The 22,705-nt window shown below is 38.4% G+C and overlaps 1 protein-coding gene across 6 annotated transcripts in view; it reads left to right on the plus strand.

The window, feature by feature from the left end:
* Positions 1–22,705, plus strand: part of LOC112256916 (SAM and SH3 domain-containing protein 1) — a 96,162-nt gene that overhangs the window by 7,794 nt on the left and 65,663 nt on the right. The window lies entirely within an intron of this gene.

Genomic DNA, 22,705 nt, shown 5'->3' on the forward strand with positions numbered 1-22,705 from the left:
AAAAATGAATGCATGTGAGACAGGTTCAGGTTGTACAACAAGACAGACAGCGAGGAAGAGAGGAAAATAACACAACTGTTTAATTGCCACTGGTTATGGACACTTTTGCCAGCAATAAAGCTTCCACGGCCTGTTCCTCGGACAGTGAACCTCTGGAAATATCTACATTTTCCACCCCTTGATCAGCTCGCACTCTGAAGTAAAGAAAATAGCTTATTTTTTGTAGATGTGAAAACTATAACTGAGATATGATTAATTACTGAGAGAAGAATCCGCATCAGCCCCTCGAAAGTGAGGCAGCTTGCATTTCTGAATGCAAATCTCTCATAAAAGCAAAATATGGTCAGCATTGCGGTGTGCTGCTGGCTATAACATGGCAATAAAGAAGAGCGCGAAAAAAGGGACCAGTTTAATGTTTTAAGTGGGATGCTGCATTTTTGCACATAATGTATTTGTCTTTGATATGGTGCAATATTCTATTTTACTGTTCAGAATGTATTAGTTTTGAATGGTTACATTTATATGCCCTTTGTTTATGTACATTTTAAAAGTAATACTTTAAATGCAAATGTATAACAAACCAATGCATTTTTAAATAAATTGTGGTTAACCTCTCTGGGATATGTGGGACGGTAGCGTCCCACCTCGCCAACAGCCAGTGAAATTGCAGGGCACCATATTCAAAACAGAAATCCCATAAATTTAAATTCCTCAAACATACAAGTATTTTACACCATTTTAAAGATAAACTTGTAAATCCAGCCACAGTGTCTGATTTCAAAAAGACGAAAGCACACCAACGATTATGTTAGGTCAGTACCTTGTCACAGAAAAACACAGCCATTTTTCCAGCCAAAGACAGGAGTCACAAAAAGCAGAAATAGAGAGAAAATTAATCGCTAACCTTTGATCTTCATCAGATGACACTCATAGAACTTCATGTTACACAATACATGTATGTTTTGTTCGATAAAGTTCATATTTATATCCAAAAATCATTGGCGCGTTACGTTCAGTAATGTTTTGCTACCAAAACATGCAGTGATTTTGCAGAGAGCCACATCAATTTACAGAAATACTCATCATAAATGTTGATGAAAATACAAGTGTTATGCATGGAATTTTTATATCCACTTCTCCTTAATGCATACGCTTTGTCTGATTTCAAAATAGCTTTACAGAAAAAGCACATCATGCAATAATCTGAGTACAGCGTTCAGACAACAAAACAAGCCATACCGATATCCGCCAACAGAAGTCAGAAATAGCATTATAAATATTCAGTTACCTTACTTTTCACTTACCTTACCTCAGAATGCACTCCCAGGAATCCCAGTTCCACAATAAATGTTCGATAATGTCCATTTATGTCCAAATACCTCCCTTTTCTTTGCAAGTTTAGTACACAATCCAAACTCACGAGGCGGGGACAGGTCCAGGCAAAAAGTTATATTACAATTCGTAGAAACATGTCAAACGATGTATAGAATCAATATTGAGGATGTTTTTAACATAAACCTTCAATAATGTTCCAACCGGAGAATTCCTTTGTCTGTAGAAATGCGATGGAACGCAGGTAACTCTCACGTGAGCGCGTGTGATCAGCTCATGGCACTCTGCCATACCCCTGACTCAATCAGCTCTCATTTCCCCTCCACAGTAGAAGCCACAAACAAGGTTCTAAAGATGGTTGACATCTAGTGGAAACCTTATAGGAAGTGCAATATGACCCCATAGACACTGTATATTCGATAGCCAATGACTTGAAAAACTACAAACCTCAGATTTCCCACTTCCTGGTTGGATTTTTTTCTCAGGCTTTTGCCTGACATATGAGTTTCGTTATACTCACAGACATCATGCCAAGATAATCCATCCACAAGACAGTGTGCCTTATCAATAAGATAAGGGTCTTGACCTGACTGCAGTTCAGTGGGCAAATGCTCACCTTCCATGGCCACTGGCACGCTGGAGAAGTGTGCTCTTCATGGATGAATCCTGGTTTCAACTGTACCATGCAGATGACAAACAGCAAGCATGACGTTGTGTGGGCGAGTGGTTTGTTGATGTCAACATTGTGAACACAGTGCCCCACGGTGGGGTTACAACGAACACAATTGCATTTTATCGATGGCAAATTGAATGAACCCCGTGTCGCAAGGATTTGTACACAATTCCTGGAAGCTGAAAATGTTTCAGTTCATCCATAGCCTGCATACTCACCAGACATGTCACCCATTGAGCATGTTTGGGATGCTCTAGATCAACGTGTAAGACAGAGTGTTCCAGTTCCTGCCAATAACCAGCAACTTCGCACAGCCATTGAAGAAGAGTGGGACACTATTTCACAATCAACAGCCGTATCCCCTCTATGCGAAGGATATGTGTCATGCTACATGATGCATATGGTGGTCACACCCGATACAGACTGGTTTCCTGATCCACAACCCTTCGGCGATGTCATTTACAAAATGGCCTCCAACACTCAGCAAATTGGATGCGGTCGTTCACAGTGCCATCTGTTTTGTCCCATAGCCCCATATACTACCCACCACTGCGACCTGTATACTCTTGTTGGCTGGCCCTCACTAAATATTCATCGCCAAACCCACTGGCTCCAGGTCATCTATAAGTCTATGCTAGGTAAAGCTCCTTATTTCAGCTCACTGGTCACCATAGCAACACCCACCCGTAGCACGCGCTCCAGAAGGTATATTTCACTGATCACCCCCAAAGCCAACTCTTACTTTGGCCGCCTTTCCTTCCAGTTCTCTGCTGCCAATGGCTGGAACGAATTGCAAAAATCACTGAAGCTGGAGACTCATATCTCCCTCTCTAACTTTAAGCGTCAGCTATCAGAGCAGCTTACCGATGGCTGTGTACAGGTCCAGTGAATCTGTAAATAGAACACCCAACTACCTCATCCCCATATTGTTACTTATCCTCTTGCTCTTTTGTGCAAGTAGAGATACTGGGGTACATCTATCACTCTAGTGTTAATGCTAAATTGTAATTATTTAGCCTCTGGCCTATTTATTGCCTTACCTCCCTACTCATATACATTTACATACAGTGTACATAGATTTTTCTATTATGTTATTGACTACGTATGTTTAACTCTGTTGTTTTTGTCGCACTGCTTTGCTTCGTCTTGGCCAGGTCGCAGCTGTAAATGAGAACTTGTTCTCAACTGGCCTACCTTGTTAAATAAAGGTGAAATACTTTTGTAAATAAATAAATAATTAAAGTGCCTCAAATTACCTGGCGGCATCCCCCTTGCGTGGCCATAATGCACCCTAAAAGAAATCCATGCCTTTTGCAGCCGTTCTCCCTAGATGTTCCCCGCTCCGAAGCACCTCTCATCTCACTTACACAGCTCTCCATCAGGTGATCAGGTCATTCTCACAGGCTACAAGTGAAGACCGATACATCGGGACGCAACTGTGCCTTATGAAATTCTGTGGTGCATTGTGAAGATATTCAAAGTGCTGTCCACATTTACGTCAACCAACAAGATGAGTAGGCCTAACGAACAGCAAAATGCACTAGCCTATGTTAATCTACTATCCCCCCATAGTACAAAACTTGAACTATTCTGTGCAAGAGAGAGATAAATATTCCAAACATCGTCTGGGACAGTTGTGGGATGTGATAGATCCCAAGTTGGTGCAACCACTAACATAAAAAGAAACTGACGCAACAGATCAGAATGTTTAGCTTAAAATGTTGATAAACTATTAGGCTTTTTCTTCACATTATAAGCTCAGAAATGTGCACACGGCAGTAAGCTTTATGCGGGAATGTTCCATTAGCGAAAAACACCATTATCAAAAGTGACCACAAATGCAATTATCCATGTAATTCTTTATTATTAAGGTGCATTTTATGGTGAAAATGATCTTCCCCAAACTTAAAACTCTCACGCTGCATACAGTATGCCAGTTAGGCTCTACACCCCTTGTAAAGCGGATTAATGTGCCTCATTTTAAGAAGTTATTTGGCCACTTTAGTTGTGATGCAAATCTTATCAAAACATAAATGCTTATGTGCTAGGCTACATGAGTTGTGTGACTATGATTTGAATAAGAAACAAAGGCATTGTTTTTTTAAGCTGAGCATCATTCACAAGTGATGGGCTAATATTGACACCCATCAGAATATTCTTGATTTAATCTTGTCTTTACGTATACTAAATGTGTGAAATTTGTTTTTTTATTTAGAATGGACAATTTTCATGCACCTGTCTCGAAGCAGGGGAAGAAATGCATGTAATCTCTGCACTTAAATAGTGAATGGAGGACGCTTTTCCTGTGGTTCATTTTCATACCAGCCAGGTAGTCACCGCAACAGCCCTATTTACACTCCTGGACTTTTTCCACATTTTGTTTTTACAGCCTGAATTTAAAATGGATTCAATTGAGATATGTTGTTACTGGCCTACAAACACTACCCCATAATGTCAAAGTGAAAATATGTTTAATTTGAAATTAAATGTTTAAATGTCCCCTTTGTTATGGCAAAGGTGCTTAACAAGTCACATAATAAGTTGCAAGGACTGTGCAATAATAATGACTACCTTCTCTGTACCCAACATACAATTATCTGTAAGGTCACTCAAACGAGCAGTGAATTTCAAACACAGATTCAACCACACAAACCAGGGAGGTTTTCCAATGCCTCGCAAAGAAGGGCACCCTTTGCAAAATAAAAAAGCAGACATTCAATATCCCCTTTTGAGCATGGTGTTACACTTTGGATGGTGTATCAATACACCCAGTCACTACAAAGATACAGGCGTCCTTCCTAACTCAGTTGCCGAAGAGGAACGAAATTGCTCAGGGATTTCACCATGAGGCCAATGGTGACTTAATGTCTGTGAAAGGAGAACTGAGGATGGATCAACAACATTGTAGTTACTCCACAATACTCACCTAATTGACAGAGAGATAGAAAGAAGCCTGTACAGAATAAAATATTTCAAAACATGCATCTTGTTTGAAATAAGGCACTAAACTAATACTGAAGAAAAATTGGCAAAGCAATGAACCTTTTATCCTGAATACAAAGTGTTATGTTTGGGGCAAATCCAGCACAACACATTACAGAGTAGAACTCTCCGTATTTTCATGCATAGTGGTAGCTGCATCATGTTATCATGAGTACACTTGTAATCGTTGACAGGAGTGTTTTAAGGATTAAAAAGAAACTGAATGTAGCTAAGCACAGGCAAAATCCTAGAGGAAAACCAGGTCTACTTTACATCAGACATTGGGAGTTTCATTCCTGAGTGGTCGAGGTACACTTTTGACTTAAATCTGCTTAAATCTATGGCAAGACTTGAAAATGGCTGTCTAGCAATGATCAACAATCAACTTGACAGAGCTTGAAGAATCTTAAAAAGAATGGACAAATATTGTACAATCCACGTTTGCAAAGCTCTTAGACTTTTCCAAAAAGACTGCCGAATGTGCTTCTATAAATTGACTCGGGTGTGTGAATATTTAAACTACCATTTAAAAGTTTGGGGTCACTTAGAAATGTCCTTGTTTTTGAAAGAACACTTTCTTTGTCCATTTCAAAAAATAACATCTTATTGATCAGAAATACAGTGTAGAGATTTACAACATTAACAATGACTTGTAGCTGCAAGCGGCTGATTTTATTTTTATGGAATATCTACATAGGCGTACAGAGGCCCATTATCAGCAACCATCACTCCTGTGTTCCAATGGCACATTGTGTTTGCTAATCCAAGTTTATAAATTTAAAAGGCTAATTGATGATTAGAAAACCCTTTTGCAATTATGTTAACACAGCTGAAACTGTTGTCCTGATTAAAGAAGCATTAAAACCGGCCTTCTTTAGACTAGTTGAGTATCTGGAGCATAAGCAATTGTGGGTTCGATTACAGGCTCAGAATGGCAAGAAACAAATATCTTTCTTCAGAAACTCGTCAGTCTATTCTTGTTCTGAGAAATGAAGGCTGTTCCATGCGAGAAATTGCCAAGAATCTGAAGATCTTGTACAACGCTGTGTACTGCTCCCTTCACAGAACAGCGCAAACTGTCTCTAACCAGAATAGAAAGAGGAGTGGGAGGCCCAGGTGCACAACTGTGCAAGAGGACAAGTACATTAGAGTGTCTAGTTTGAGATACAAATGCCTCAAGTCCTCAACTGGCAGCTTCATTAAATAGAACCAGCAAAACACCAGTCTCAATGTCAACAGTGAAGAGGCGACTCTGGGGTGCTGGCCTTCCAGGCAGTGTTCCTCTGTCCAGTGTCTGTGTGTTCTTTTGCCCATTTGAATCTTTTCTTTTTATTGGCCTGTCTGAGATATGGCTTTTTCTTTGCAGCCCTGTCTAGAAGGCCAGCATCTTTGAGTCGCCTCTTCACTAGACACTCTAATGTACTTGTCCTCTTGCTCAGTTGTGCACCGTCCCATTCCTCTTTCTATTCTGGTTGTTCTGTGAAGGGAGTAGTAGGTGTAACATTCAGGTGTAACACCACAAAAAAATGAAAGGGCTGTGAACAGTTTCTGAAGACACTGCACATAATGTTAATGAAAGTTTGAGGCTACACACGGCTTACTGCAGAGGGTCACTCTGACTCACTACTGACATTTCTATATGTATGGAAGCACATACAAACTGATTTAGAGTTATCTGACAGTGTTATTTTTTTTGTCCTTTAAGTTTGGGTAATTTCCATTCCAGCGTAGCCAGAAAATATTTTTGGCATCTCAGATTGTGTTGGCAACAAACTTAATTGGGATGAAGGAGTTTGAGAAAATCATCACAATTTGAGACATTTTGAGAAAATCATGATGGCCATTTTAGGCCGTTTTAGACTTCTACATGCCTCCTGTAACACCCTATGATCTGTGAACCGTACTTGATACAGACAACATCTTGGTTCATAATACTCCTTATAGTGTACTCTTTAATATGGAGTATGTCTAGATTCTGAAGTAGTTTTTCATATCTCAAAAGTACCCTTTTTTTTTTGGTTTGACTTATTTTTAGACATTGGTTGTAACAATATACTCTTCAAACAGAGTGGTGCTCTCTGGTACTTTTAATGATATGGCACATTTTATACAACAAAATTGACATTTTATATATCACTAACCAATCACAGCCCTGTTTTAGGATTGCAAATGTGATGTACTTGTAGACTATTGTTCCAAACAATGTCTTAAAATGAACAAATTCAAAAAGGGTTATTTTGAGAGATTCATATAAATGTGAACATTTGTGTTTCAGAATCTAGATATATTCCATATGTTTGAGCTATACACTATGTAGTATAATTACACCAAGATGCCGTCTATCATGGATGGTTCATAGATCATATGCTCTTGCAGGAGGTTTGTATAGGTCTACAAAGCGCATAAAATGGCCACTTTCATCATGTTTTTCAAATAAATGGTTTGTGATACAAATAATGTCAAACATCTTTGCAATGAAATTTCTATTTGAGAATGTATGAGCTACGCTGGCGTGGAGTTGCTGCACGAATGGTTTAGTCAGCCCGATCATTGGCAGAGATCATAGATTCCATAGAGAGTTTTAAAACGAGACGTAAAATAGAAGAGCAAAACAGAAAAATAGGGACCAGAGGTTATGTCAAAAAGAATTACACCATTTGTGGTTTACTCGGTAGGCCTAATTTGATGCTACCCTAACTTATTTGATATGGTCTCTGGTAACCTTTATTCTTAGGAATCTGGAATTGTTTGCTCTTTCGTATCTGCCTGCTGATATCAGACGGCTAACTGGTACTTGGAAAAGGACACAGCCACAGAGAGAGCGATCCATGTTCTGATTACAGCATTTTGGAACCGAGTCAGCAGTTTAATTTGGGGATTCCTCGGGAAACCAGGACAAAAGACCAGGGTATTCCATTAAGTTAGTTGATGCAATTATAGGCTACAGGCCAGTTTCCACAACCAGAGAAAGGACCACCAAATTAAAATGCTGTGAATCGTAGAATTACATGAATTCTATGGAAGGGGGTAATGGGATCAATCAGAACTGTTTAGTTCAAATAATAATACATGTTGTTAGACTTCAGCATGGTAACAGCTAGTGTTTGTGCAAAAATAATCTGCATTGTTATTGCATAGGCTTGTAATTTTTATTTTAGCTTTATTTAACTAGTCAAGTCAGTTAAGAACAAATTCTTATTTTCAATGACGGCCTAGGAACAGTGGGTTAACTGCCTGTTCAGGGGCAGAACGACAGATTTGTAACTTGTCAGCTCGGGGATATGAACCTTTCGGTTACTAGTCCAACGCTCTAACCACTAGGCTACCCTGCCGCCCTAAGATTCATTACTATCTGACAGCATTATAAAGTCCATGCTGCTGTTTTTGATGTCCTAATTGGATCAATGAAAAATGGATGTGTGCTGTAATTCCTAACCGTTGGCTTGTTCCGATGTGTTCAATAGCAGCATAGTACAATCAATCCTGACTGAGCCCTGTACTTTGGTGCCTGTCTACTCTCCAAATGGCACCCTATTCTCTATATAGTGCACTAATTTTGATCAGAGCCCTGTGGGTTCACATGTCCAGGCAGCCAACCTATTATTTACTGTTGGAGGGAAAACAATTAATACCATTAAATACCCTTGTAAATGACCTAACTACTGCCCGGTGTCTGGAATGGACAATGTGTCTTACAGAAAATGACGAACATTAAAGAGGCTATTCAAATATAGCTGTAATCTCGGTCAAAATTATACGACCGCAGCCTCTGGTTCCACTTTCTCACAGTGCAGTTAATCTGTGTAGAAATACTTTTGTTTAGGTTTTTATCGTTCTTTTGACAAAGACAAGACTTTGAGAACTAAGAGCTCATGTAAATATAGCCCGTGCAGTTTGTTTTAGTTGAACATGCAGGCAGGCATGGTAGAGAACCTGGGGTTTTGTGAGGACTTAACAGTGTATATAATGAGATTTCTCAGATTTAATTGACATGGAAATATATGCTGTTTGTCATTCCATTGTGAGGCTGCATATGGGAAGTTGTTTGTCCCACCAGACCTCTAGCCCAGAACCTGGACTGGTACTCTGGCACATTCTTAGAACATAATGGCTAACAACAGTTCTACCATAGAATTGGAATGAGTTGTTTAAATTCTAAAGCCTTCCTCCAGAAGGGGTAGGGCTGTTTTGGCCTTGAGGCTCTCGAGCACAAACAAAACCAGCAGGCTCTTTTTAGACATTTTGGCCCAAGATAGTCTGGCTGAATAGGACCTCACAAACACACAACGCTATAGAAACCGACAGACGGATGTCTTTGTTACAAAACAAATACAGGATTACATTTTTTTTTGTTGGTCTTGTTTAAAATGCATGTGTTTCTTAAAACAGGTGTTGGCTACTGGGTTATACTGTGCTCTTTGTGAGAGCCTTTGCAGCAATGGGGATATCCATTGTCAGATACAAATGTAAAGAGTTGTGCATGTTTAAATGAAGTCATCTGACCAAATGTGAACTTGCTTCCATAACTTCTCATGGGAATCTCATAGAACTTGCGCATCTGTCAAATTGTGTGTGTCAAACAGTTATTTCCACATTTTCCCACTGCTTCTAACACAAGTTTGGCTTGGAATGACAATGGAGTGTCTGTGTACAACTCTGCTCTCACACTCATGTCCCTCAGGCCAGACCTGGCTGAACTCAAACTAACAGAACTGCTCTAAGTGTTTAGTCTAAATATACACTACTGTATAACTGCCAATTCACTCAGTAGTTCTGTCTCTAGCCTATAGCCTGCCAGACATTTATAATATACACTACCTCTGTACCTCCCTGCCAGTAGGCCTATAGCCTGCCAAACATAATGTAGCCTACCTCTGTACCTCCCTACCAGTAGGCCTATAGCCTGCCATACATAATGTAGCCTACCTCTGTACCTCCCTACCAGTAGGCCTATAGCCTGCCATACATAATGTAGCCTACCTCTGTACCTCCCTACCAGTAGGCCTATAGCCTGCCATACATAATGTAGCCTACCTCTGTACCTCCTTACCAGTAGGCCTATAGCCTGCCATACATAATGTAGCCTACCTCTGTACCTCCCTACCAGTAGGCCTATAGCCTGCCATACATAATGTAGCCTACCTCTGTACCTCCTTACCAGTAGGCCTATAGCCTGCCATACATAATGTAGCCTACCTCTGTACCTCCCTACCAGTAGGCCTATAGCCTGCCATACATAATGTAGCCTACCTCTGTACCTCCCTACCAGTAGGCCTATAGCCTGCCATACATAATGTAGCCTACCTCTGTACCTCCCTACCAGTAGGCCTATAGCCTGCCATACATAATGTAGCCTACCTCTGTACCTCCCTACCAGTAGGCCTATAGCCTGCCAGACATAATGTAGCCTACCTCTGTACCTCCCTACCAGTAGGCCTATAGCCTGCCAGACATAATGTAGCCTACCTCTGTACCTCCCTACCAGTAGGCCTATAGCCTGCCATACATAATTTAGCCTACCTCTGTACCTCCCTACCAGTAGGCCTATAGCCTGCCAGACATAATGTAGCCTAACTCTGTTGATTGTCTGAAGTGTTTTAGGTATGGAAGGACCCATAGCTGAATAGCAGCCTTTAGACTTTTTGCCAGACCAACCAATGCACCTGCTCTGATCGAGCTGCTCGTGACAGGAAGCCATTCCTGTGTCTCTCATGTTGCGCTACGTGTACATAACATGTAACCATGGCAACACAGAGTATGTGCACGTGTGTCCTGTGTATAGCCAGAAGGCTACATCCCATCACAGTGCATTAGTCAGTCTGTATACAAGTCATACCTGGCCTTGTGCTTTTATGGTTTTGGGCCTGTTTTTTGATGATTATTCGTCATGCCACCAATCACATCTTGTTCAGGTACAGGCCCTCCTGCGGGGATAACGCCCCCCCCCATTCCTTTCCAGGTTTTTTTTTTTTTTTGAGGTGAATCAGTGCATTTTATATGTCACTTATTGGTACAGTCCCACTAGATTGTATGGTACTCACTGGGCCCCTAAAGATGTCGTCTGGTACAGTCTCACATGATACACAAACTGCACTATCAACTGAGCAGATGTAGAACAAGGGATTGCAATCACAGAGTAGATAGAGGAATTATATTCACTGCTTAGTAGTGCTGAGCGATTTAGTGCTTTTGTGAGGTCGGTCTGGTTAGATTACAAATGCATTATGTAGGTTGAATGCTGTAACAACACAGAATAAAACAATACCAGTCAATACAAGATAGTAGTGACTGCCTATTAATGCTTATCACTTAACCATCATTTATTCCCTTTTACTTTAATAAAATATACAAGTTGTGTAGTGGGCAGTAATATTTTATGTGAATTTACAGTATATTATATATACATCACATGAGACTTGTAATAAGAAAAAAGGTAATTCATTTCATGGGCTAATTGCTTAATCTGACTCCATAAAATAAATAGCAATATGTAAGAACACTATGGTTGAGTTACAGTAATAGAACACTATGGTTGAGTTACAGTAATAGAACACTATGGTTGAGTTACAGTAATAGAACACTATGGTTGAATTACAGTAATAGAACACTATGGTTGAGTTACAGTAATAGAACACTATGGTTGAGTTACAGTAATAGAACACTATGGTTGAGTTACAGTAATAGAACACTGGTTGAGTTACAGTAATAGAACACTATGGTTGAGTTACAGTAATAGAACACTATGGTTGAGTTACAGTAATAGAACACTATGGTTGAGTTACAGTAATAGAACACTGGTTGAGTTACAGTAATAGAACACTATGGTTGAGTTACAGTAATAGAACACTATGGTTGAGTTACAGTAATAGAACACTATGGTTGAGTTACAGTAATAGAACACTATGGTTGAGTTACAGTAATAGAACACTATGGTTGAGTTACAGTAATAGAACACTATGGTTGAGTTACAGTAATAGAACACTATGGTTGAGTTACAGTAATAGAACACTGGTTGAGTTACAGTAATAGAACACTATGGTTGAGTTACAGTAATAGAACACTATGGTTGAGTTACAGTAATAGAACACTATGGTTGAGTTACAGTAATAGAACACTATGGTTGAGTTACAGTAATAGAACACTGGTTGAGTTACAGTAATAGAACACTGGTTGAGTTACAGTAATAGAACACTATGGTTGAGTTACAGTAATAGAACACTATGGTTGAGTTACATGAATAGAACACTATGGTTGAGTTACAGTAAAGAACACTATGGTTACAGTAATAGAACACTGGTTGAGTTACAGTAATAGAACACTATGGTTACAGTCATAGAGCACTATGGTTACAGTCATAGAGCACTATGGTTACAGTCATAGAGCACTATGGTTACAGTAATAGAACACTATGGTTGAGTTACAGTAATAGAGCACTATGGTTACAGTAATAGAGCACTATGGTTACAGTAATAGAGCACTATGGTTACAGTAATAGAACACTATGGTTGAGTTAGTAATAGAACACTATGGTTACAGTAATAGAGCACTATGGTTACAGTCATAGAGCACTATGGTTACAGTCATAGAGCACTATGGTTACAGTCATAGAGCACTATGGTTACAGTCATAGAGCACTATGGTTGAGTTACAGTAATAGAACACTATGGTTACAGTCATAGAGCACTATGGTTACAGTAATAGAACACTATGGTTACAGTAATAGAACACTGGCTACAATAATAGAACACTGGTTGAGTTAGTCATAGAGCACTGGTTGAGTTACAGTAATAGAACACTGGTTGAGTTACAGCAATATAACACTATGGTTACAGTAATAGAGCACTATGGTTACAGTAATAGAGCACTATGGTTACAGTAATAGAACACTATGGTTGAGTTAGTAATAGAGCACTATGGTTACAGTAATAGAGCACTATGGTTACAGTAATAGAGCACTATGGTTACAGTAATAGAGCACTATGGTTACAGTAATAGAGCACTATGGTTACAGTAATAGAGCACTATGGTTACAGTAATAGAGCACTATGGTTACAGTAATAGAGCACTATGGTTGAGTTAGTAATAGAACACTATGGTTACAGTAATAGAGCACTATGGTTACAGTAATAGAGCACTATGGTTACAGTAATAGAGCACTATGGTTACAGTAATAGAGCACTATGGTTACAGTAATAGAGCACTATGGTTACAGTCATAGAGCACTATGGTTACAGTCATAGAGCACTATGGTTGAGTTACAGTAATAGAACACTATGGTTACAGTCATAGAGCACTATGGTTACAGTAATAGAACACTATGGTTACAGTAATAGAACACTGGCTACAATAATAGAACACTGGTTGAGTTAGTCATAGAGCACTGGTTGAGTTACAGTAATAGAACACTGGTTGAGTTACAGCAATATAACACTATAGTTACAGTAATAGAGCACTATGGTTACAGTAATAGAGCACTATGGTTACAGTAATAGAACACTATGGTTGAGTTAGTAATAGAGCACTATGGTTACAGTAATAGAGCACTATGGTTACAGTAATAGAGCACTATGGTTACAGTAATAGAGCACTATGGTTACAGTAATAGAGCACTATGGTTACAGTAATAGAGCACTATGGTTACAGTAAGTAATAGAGCACTATGGTTACAGTAATAGAGCACTATGGTTACAGTAATAGAGCACTATGGTTACAGTAATAGAGCACTATGGTTACAGTAATAGAGCACTATGGTTACAGTAATAGAGCACTATGGTTACAGTAATAGAGCACTATGGTTACAGTAATAGAGCACTATGGTTGAGTTAGTAATAGAGCACTATGGTTACAGTAATAGAGCACTATGGTTACAGTAATAGAGCACTATGGTTACAGTAATAGAACACTATGGTTACAGTCATAGAGCACTGGTTGAGTTACAGTCATAGAACACTGGTTGAGTTACAGCAATGGAACACTATGGTTTAGTTACAGTAATAGAACACTATGGTTTAGTTACAGTAATAGAACACTATGGTTGAGTTACAGTAATAGAGCACTATGGTTACAGTAATAGAACACTATGGTTACAGTCATAGAGCACTGGTTGAGTTACAGTCATAGAACACTGGTTGAGTTACAGCAATGGAACACTATGGTTTAGTTACAGTAATAGAACACTATGGTTTAGTTACAGTAATAGAACACTATGGTTGAGTTACAGTAATAGAGCACTATGGTTACAGTAATAGAGCACTATGGTTACAGTAATAGAGCACTATGGTTACAGTAATAGAGCACTATGGTTACAGTAATAGAGCACTATGGTTACAGTAATAGAGCACTATGGTTACAGTAATAGAACACTATGGTTACAGTCATAGAGCACTGGTTGAGTTACAGTCATAGAACACTGGTTGAGTTACAGCAATGGAACACTATGGTTTAGTTACAGTAATAGAACACTATGGTTTAGTTACAGTAATAGAACACTATGGTTGAGTTACAGTAATAGAGCACTATGGTTACAGTAATAGAGCACTATGGTTACAGTAATAGAGCACTATGGTTACAGTAATAGAGCACTATGGTTACAGTAATAGAGCACTATGGTTACAGTAATAGAGCACTATGGTTACAGTAATAGAGCACTATGGTTGAGTTAGTAATAGAACACTATGTTTAAGTAATAGAACACTATGGTTACAGTAATAGAGCACTATAGTTACAGTAATAGAGCACTATGGTTACAGTAATAGAGCACTATGGTTACAGTAATAGAGCACTATGGTTACAGTAATAGAGCACTATGGTTACAGTAATAGAGCACTATGGTTACAGTAATAGAGCACTATGGTTACAGTAATAGAGCACTATGGTTACAGTAATAGAGCACTATGGTTACAGTAATAGAGCACTATGGTTACAGTAATAGAGCACTATGGTTACAGTAATAGAGCACTATGGTTACAGTAATAGAGCACTATGGTTGAGTTAGTAATAGAACACTGGTTACAGTAATAGAACACTATGGTTACAGTAATAGAACACTGGTTGAGTTACAGTAATAGAGCACTATGGCTACAGTAATAGAACACGATGGTTACAGTAATAGAACACTGGTTGAGTTAGTCATAGAGCACTGGTTGAGTTAGTCATAGAGCACTGGTTGAGTTAGTCATAGAGCACTGGTTGAGTTAGTCATAGAGCACTGGTTGAGTTAGTCATAGAGCACTGGTTGAGTTACAGTCATAGAGCACTGGTTGAGTTACAGTCATAGAGCACTGGTTGAGTTACAGTCATAGAGCACTGGTTGAGTTACAGTCATAGAGCACTGGTTGAGTTACAGTCATAGAGCACTGGTTGAGTTACAGTCATAGAACACTGGTTGAGTTACAGTCATAGAACACTGGTTGAGTTACAGTCATAGAACACTGGTTGAGTTACAGTCATAGAACACTGGTTGAGTTACAGTCATAGAACACTGGTTGAGTTACAGTCATAGAACACTGGTTGAGTTACAGTCATAGAACACTGGTTGAGTTAGTCATAGAACACTGGTTGAGTTACAGTCATAGAACACTGGTTGAGTTACAGTCATAGAACACTGGTTGAGTTACAGTCATAGAACACTATGGTTGAGTTAGTCATAGAACACTATGGTTGAGTTAGTCATAGAACACTATGGTTGAGTTACAGTCATAGAACACTATGGTTGAGTTACAGTAATAGAACACTATGGTTACAGTAATAGAACACTATGGTTACAGTAATAGAACACTATGGTTACAGTAATAGAACACTATGGTTGAGTTAGTAATAGAACACTATGGTTGAGTTACAGTAATAGAACACTATGGTTGAGTTACAGTAATAGAACACTGGTTGAGTTACAGTAATAGAACACTATGGTTGAGTTACAGTAATAGAACACTATGGTTGAGTTACATGAATAGAACACTATGGTTGAGTTACAGTAAAGAACACTATGGTTACAGTAATAGAACACTGGTTGAGTTACAGTAATAGAACACTATGGTTAGTCATAGAGCACTATGGTTACAGTCATAGAGCACTATGGTTACAGTCATAGAGCACTATGGTTACAGTAATAGAACACTATGGTTGAGTTACAGTAATAGAGCACTATGGTTACAGTAATAGAGCACTATGGTTACAGTAATAGAGCACTATGGTTACAGTAATAGAGCACTATGGTTACAGTAATAGAACACTATGGTTGAGTTAGTAATAGAACACTATGGTTACAGTAATAGAGCACTATGGTTACAGTCATAGAGCACTATGGTTACAGTCATAGAGCACTATGGTTACAGTCATAGAGCACTATGGTTACAGTCATAGAGCACTATGGTTGAGTTACAGTAATAGAACACTATGGTTACAGTCATAGAGCACTATGGTTACAGTAATAGAACACTATGGTTACAGTAATAGAACACTGGCTACAATAATAGAACACTGGTTGAGTTAGTCATAGAGCACTGGTTGAGTTACAGTAATAGAACACTGGTTGAGTTACAGCAATATAACACTATAGTTACAGTAATAGAGCACTATGGTTACAGTAATAGAGCACTATGGTTACAGTAATAGAACACTATGGTTGAGTTAGTAATAGAGCACTATGGTTACAGTAATAGAGCACTATGGTTACAGTAATAGAGCACTATGGTTACAGTAATAGAGCACTATGGTTACAGTAATAGAGCACTATGGTTACAGTAATAGAGCACTATGGTTGAGTTAGTAATAGAACACTATGGTTACAGTAATAGAGCACTATGGTTACAGTAATAGAGCACTATGGTTACAGTAATAGAGCACTATGGTTACAGTAATAGAGCACTATGGTTACAGTAATAGAGCACTATGGTTACAGTAATAGAGCACTATGGTTACAGTAATAGAGCACTATGGTTGAGTTAGTAATAGAACACTATGGTTACAGTAATAGAGCACTATGGTTACAGTAATAGAGCACTATGGTTACAGTAATAGAACACTATGGTTACAGTCATAGAGCACTGGTTGAGTTACAGTCATAGAACACTGGTTGAGTTACAGCAATGGAACACTATGGTTTAGTTACAGTAATAGAACACTATGGTTTAGTTACAGTAATAGAACACTATGGTTGAGTTACAGTAATAGAGCACTATGGTTACAGTAATAGAGCACTATGGTTACAGTAATAGAGCACAATGGTTACAGTAATAGAGCACAATGGTTACAGTAATAGAGCACTATGGTTACAGTAATAGAGCACTATGGTTACAGTAATAGAGCACTATGGTTACAGTAATAGAGCACTATGGTTACAGTAATAGAGCACTATGGTTACAGTAATAGAGCACTATGGTTACAGTAATAGAGCACTATGGTTACAGTAATAGAGCACTATGGTTACAGTAATAGAGCACTATGGTTACAGTAATAGAGCACTATGGTTACAGTAATAGAACACTATGGTTACAGTCATAGAGCACTGGTTGAGTTACAGTCATAGAACACTGGTTGAGTTACAGCAATGGAACACTATGGTTTAGTTACAGTAATAGAACACTATGGTTTAGTTACAGTAATAGAACACTATGGTTGAGTTACAGTAATAGAGCACTATGGTTACAGTAATAGAGCACTATGGTTACAGTAATAGAGCACTATGGTTACAGTAATAGAGCACTATGGTTACAGTAATAGAGCACTATGGTTACAGTAATAGAGCACTATGGTTACAGTAATAGAGCACTATGGTTACAGTAATAGAGCACTGGTTACAGTAATAGAGCACTATGGTTACAGTAATGGAGCACTATGGTTACAGTAATGGAGCACTATGGTTACAGTAATAGAGCACTATGGTTACAGTAATAGAGCACTATGGTTACAGTAATAGAGCACTATGGTTACAGTAATAGAGCACTATGGTTGAGTTAGTAATAGAACACTATGGTTACAGTAATAGAACACTATGGTTACAGTAATAGAGCACTATGGTTACAGTAATAGAGCACTATGGTTACAGTAATAGAGCACTATGGTTACAGTAATAGAGCACTATGGTTACAGTAATAGAGCACTATGGTTACAGTAATAGAGCACTATGGTTACAGTAATAGAGCACTATGGTTACAGTAATAGAGCACTATGGTTACAGTAATAGAGCACTATGGTTACAGTAATAGAGCACTATGGTTACAGTAATAGAGCACTATGGTTACAGTAATAGAGCACTATGGTTACAGTAATAGAGCACTATGGTTACAGTAATAGAGCACTATGGTTACAGTAATAGAGCACTATGGTTACAGTAATAGAGCACTATGGTTACAGTAATAGAGCACTATGGTTACAGTAATAGAGCACTATGGTTGAGTTAGTAATAGAACACTGGTTACAGTAATAGAACACTATGGTTACAGTAATAGAACACTGGTTGAGTTACAGTAATAGAGCACTATGGCTACAGTAATAGAACACGATGGTTACAGTAATAGAACACTGGTTGAGTTAGTCATAGAGCACTGGTTGAGTTAGTCATAGAGCACTGGTTGAGTTAGTCATAGAGCACTGGTTGAGTTAGTCATAGAGCACTGGTTGAGTTACAGTCATAGAGCACTGGTTGAGTTAGTCATAGAGCACTGGTTGAGTTACAGTCATAGAGCACTGGTTGAGTTACAGTCATAGAGCACTGGTTGAGTTACAGTCATAGAGCACTGGTTGAGTTACAGTCATAGAGCACTGGTTGAGTTACAGTCATAGAACACTGGTTGAGTTACAGTCATAGAACACTGGTTGAGTTACAGTCATAGAACACTGGTTGAGTTACAGTCATAGAACACTGGTTGAGTTACAGTCATAGAACACTGGTTGAGTTACAGTCATAGAACACTGGTTGAGTTACAGTCATAGAACACTGGTTGAGTTACAGTCATAGAACACAGGTTGAGTTACAGTCATAGAACACTATGGTTGAGTTAGTCATAGAACACTATGGTTGAGTTAGTCATAGAACACTATGGTTGAGTTACAGTCATAGAACACTATGGTTGAGTTACAGTCATAGAACACTATGGTTGAGTTACAGTCATAGAACACTATGGTTGAGTTACAGTAATAGAACACTATGGTTGAGTTACAGTAATAGAACACTATGGTTACAGTAATAGAACACTATGGTTACAGTAATAGAACACTATGGTTGAGTTAGTAATAGAACACTATGGTTACAGTAATAGAACACTATGGTTGAGTTAGTAATAGAACACTATGGTTGAGTTAGTAATAGAACACTATGGTTACAGTAATAGAACACTATGGTTACAGTAATAGAGCACTATAGTTACAGTAATAGAGCACTATGGTTACAGTAATAGAGCACTATGGTTACAGTAATAGAGCACTATGGTTACAGTAATAGAGCACTATGGTTACAGTAATAGAGCACTATGGTTACAGTAATAGAGCACTATGGTTACAGTAATAGAGCACTATGGTTACAGTAATAGAGCACTATGGTTACAGTAATAGAGCACTATGGTTGAGTTAGTAATAGAACACTATGGTTACAGTAATAGAGCACTATGGTTACAGTAATAGAGCACTATGGTTACAGTAATAGAGCACTATGGTTGAGTTAGTAATAGAACACTATGGTTACAGTAATAGAACACTATGGTTACAGTAATAGAACACTGGTTGAGTTACAGTAATAGAGCACTATGGCTACAGTAATAGAACACGATGGTTACAGTAATAGAACACTGGTTGAGTTAGTCATAGAGCACTGGTTGAGTTAGTCATAGAGCACTGGTTGAGTTACAGTCATAGAGCACTGGTTGAGTTACAGTCATAGAGCACTGGTTGAGTTACAGTCATAGAGCACTGGTTGAGTTACAGTCATAGAGCACTGGTTGAGTTACAGTCATAGAGCACTGGTTGAGTTACAGTCATAGAGCACTGGTTGAGTTACAGTCATAGAGCACTGGTTGAGTTACAGTCATAGAACACTGGTTGAGTTACAGTCATAGAACACTGGTTGAGTTACAGTCATAGAACACTGGTTGAGTTAGTCATAGAACACTGGTTGAGTTACAGTCATAGAACACTGGTTGAGTTACAGTCATAGAACACTGGTTGAGTTACAGTCATAGAACACTGGTTGAGTTACAGTCATAGAACACTGGTTGAGTTACAGTCATAGAACACTGGTTGAGTTACAGTCATAGAACACTGGTTGAGTTACAGTCATAGAACACTGGTTGAGTTACAGTCATAGAACACTATGGTTGAGTTACAGTCATAGAACACTATGGTTGAGTTAGTCATAGAACACTGGTTGAGTTACAGTCATAGAACACTATGGTTGAGTTAGTCATAGAACACTATGGTTGAGTTACAGTCACTATGGTTACAGTAATAGAGCACTATGGTTACAGTAATAGAGCACTATGGTTACAGTAATAGAGCACTATGGTTACAGTAATAGAGCACTATGGTTACAGTAATAGAACACTATGGTTGAGTTACAGTCATAGAACACTATGGTTGAGTTACAGTCATAGAACACTATGGTTACAGTCATAGAACACTATGGTTACAGTAATAGAACACTATGGTTACAGTAATAGAACACTATGGTTGAGTTAGTAATAGAACACTATGGTTGAGTTAGTAATAGAACACTATGGTTACAGTAATAGAACACTATGGTTACAGTAATAGAACACTATGGTTACAGTAATAGAACACTATGGTTACAGTAATAGAGCACTATGGTTACAGTAATAGAGCACTATGGTTACAGTAATAGAACACTGGTTGAGTTACAGTCATAGAACACTATGGTTGAGTTAGTCATAGAACACTATGGTTGAGTTAGTCATAGAACACTGGTTACAGTCATAGAACACTATAGTTGAGTTACAGTAATGGAACACTATGGTTGAGTTAGTCATAGAACACTATGGTTGAGTTACAGTCATAGAACACTATGGTTGAGTTACAGTCATAGAACACTATGGTTGAGTTACAGTCATAGAACACTATGGTTGAGTTACAGTCATAGAACACTATGGTTGAGTTACAGTCATAGAACACTATGGTTGAGTTACAGTCATAGAACACTATGGTTGAGTTACAGTCATAGAACACTATGGTTGAGTTACAGTCATAGAACACTATGGTTACAGTCATAGAACACTATGGTTACAGTCATAGAACACTATGGTTACAGTCATAGAACACTATGGTTACAGTCATAGAACACTATGGTTACAGTCATAGAACACTATGGTTACAGTAATAGAACAATATGGTTACAGTCATAGAACACTGGTTGAGTTACAGTCATAGAACACTATGGTTGAGTTACAGTCATAGAACACTGGTTGAGTTACAGTCATAGAACACTATGGTTGAGTTAATCATAGAACACTATGGTTACAGTAATAGAACACTATGGTTGAGTTAATAATAGAACACTATGGTTACAGTAATAGAACACTATGGTTACAGTAATAGAACACTGGTTGAGTTAGTAATAGAACACTATGGTTGAGTTAGTAATAGAACACTATGGTTGAGTTAGTAATAGAACACTATGGTTGAGTTAGTAATAGAACACTATGGTTACAGTAATAGAACACTATGGTTGAGTTAGTAATAGAACACTATGGTTACAGTAATAGAACAATATGGTTACAGTAATAGAACACTGGTTGAGTTACAGTCATAGAACACTATGGTTGAGTTAGTCATAGAACACTATGGTTGAGTTAGTCATAGAACACTATGGTTGAGTTACAGTCATAGAACACTGGTTGAGTTAGTAATAGAACACTATGGTTGGTTTACAGTAATAGAACACTATGGTTACAGTCATAGAACACTGGTTACAGTCATAGAACACTATGGTTGAGTTAGTAATAGAACACTATGGTTACAGTCATAGAACACTATGGTTGAGTTACAGTAATGGAACACTGGACAAGTAGGTGAGCAATGGATCATTTTATTTGCAGTTAATTACCATGTTTTCTGCACTAAACTATGAATAATATTATCCTGTTGGAAACTACAATTCTACTACATCGTACAGCTTGGGCTTTATCTAATTTATCTGTAGAGAAACTGCATTGAGCTCACAGAAAAATACAGAACCAAATGGATATTCAAATCATTTTAACCGAAGTCGGTCAATTAGTTGTCAAAAAAACAAATGTAGTTTAATGGCTGAGCACTAGTCTTCTATTGAACAACATCAACCTAAGGGCAAAAGTAGTGCACTAAGTAGAAAATAGGTTGCCATTTGGGTCGCAGCCTAGGTGCTTGACCCAAAGGAAGCGTAACCACATTTACCAAATGTCACAAGCCTCTTCTTCATACAGCAAAGAATATTAACATCCCATTCAGCAAAATCTGCAGGTAGGAGACTGTTTCCTCCTAATCCCTGGTGATATTTAAAATATACACCCTGAGTCTCTACATCTAGAGGCACCCCTAAAACAGCATTCAGAAGAATTCCATCTCCCATTAAAGACCAACCTCTTAGTGCACTTCTCCTCCTTTCTCAATTCCATGTCTTATGAGTGAATGGCAGTAGTCTAGCTTTTCTTCTGCCCTGATTGTTGTGTGTTTTGGGGAAGCTTGTTCTAAAGGCCTGGTTAGCATTGTTGCACCATGAAGAAACACCCACAG

Source organism: Oncorhynchus tshawytscha, linkage group LG08 (genome assembly GCF_018296145.1).
Source record: "Oncorhynchus tshawytscha isolate Ot180627B linkage group LG08, Otsh_v2.0, whole genome shotgun sequence".
In the NCBI taxonomy this organism is placed as follows: domain Eukaryota; kingdom Metazoa; phylum Chordata; class Actinopteri; order Salmoniformes; family Salmonidae; genus Oncorhynchus; species Oncorhynchus tshawytscha.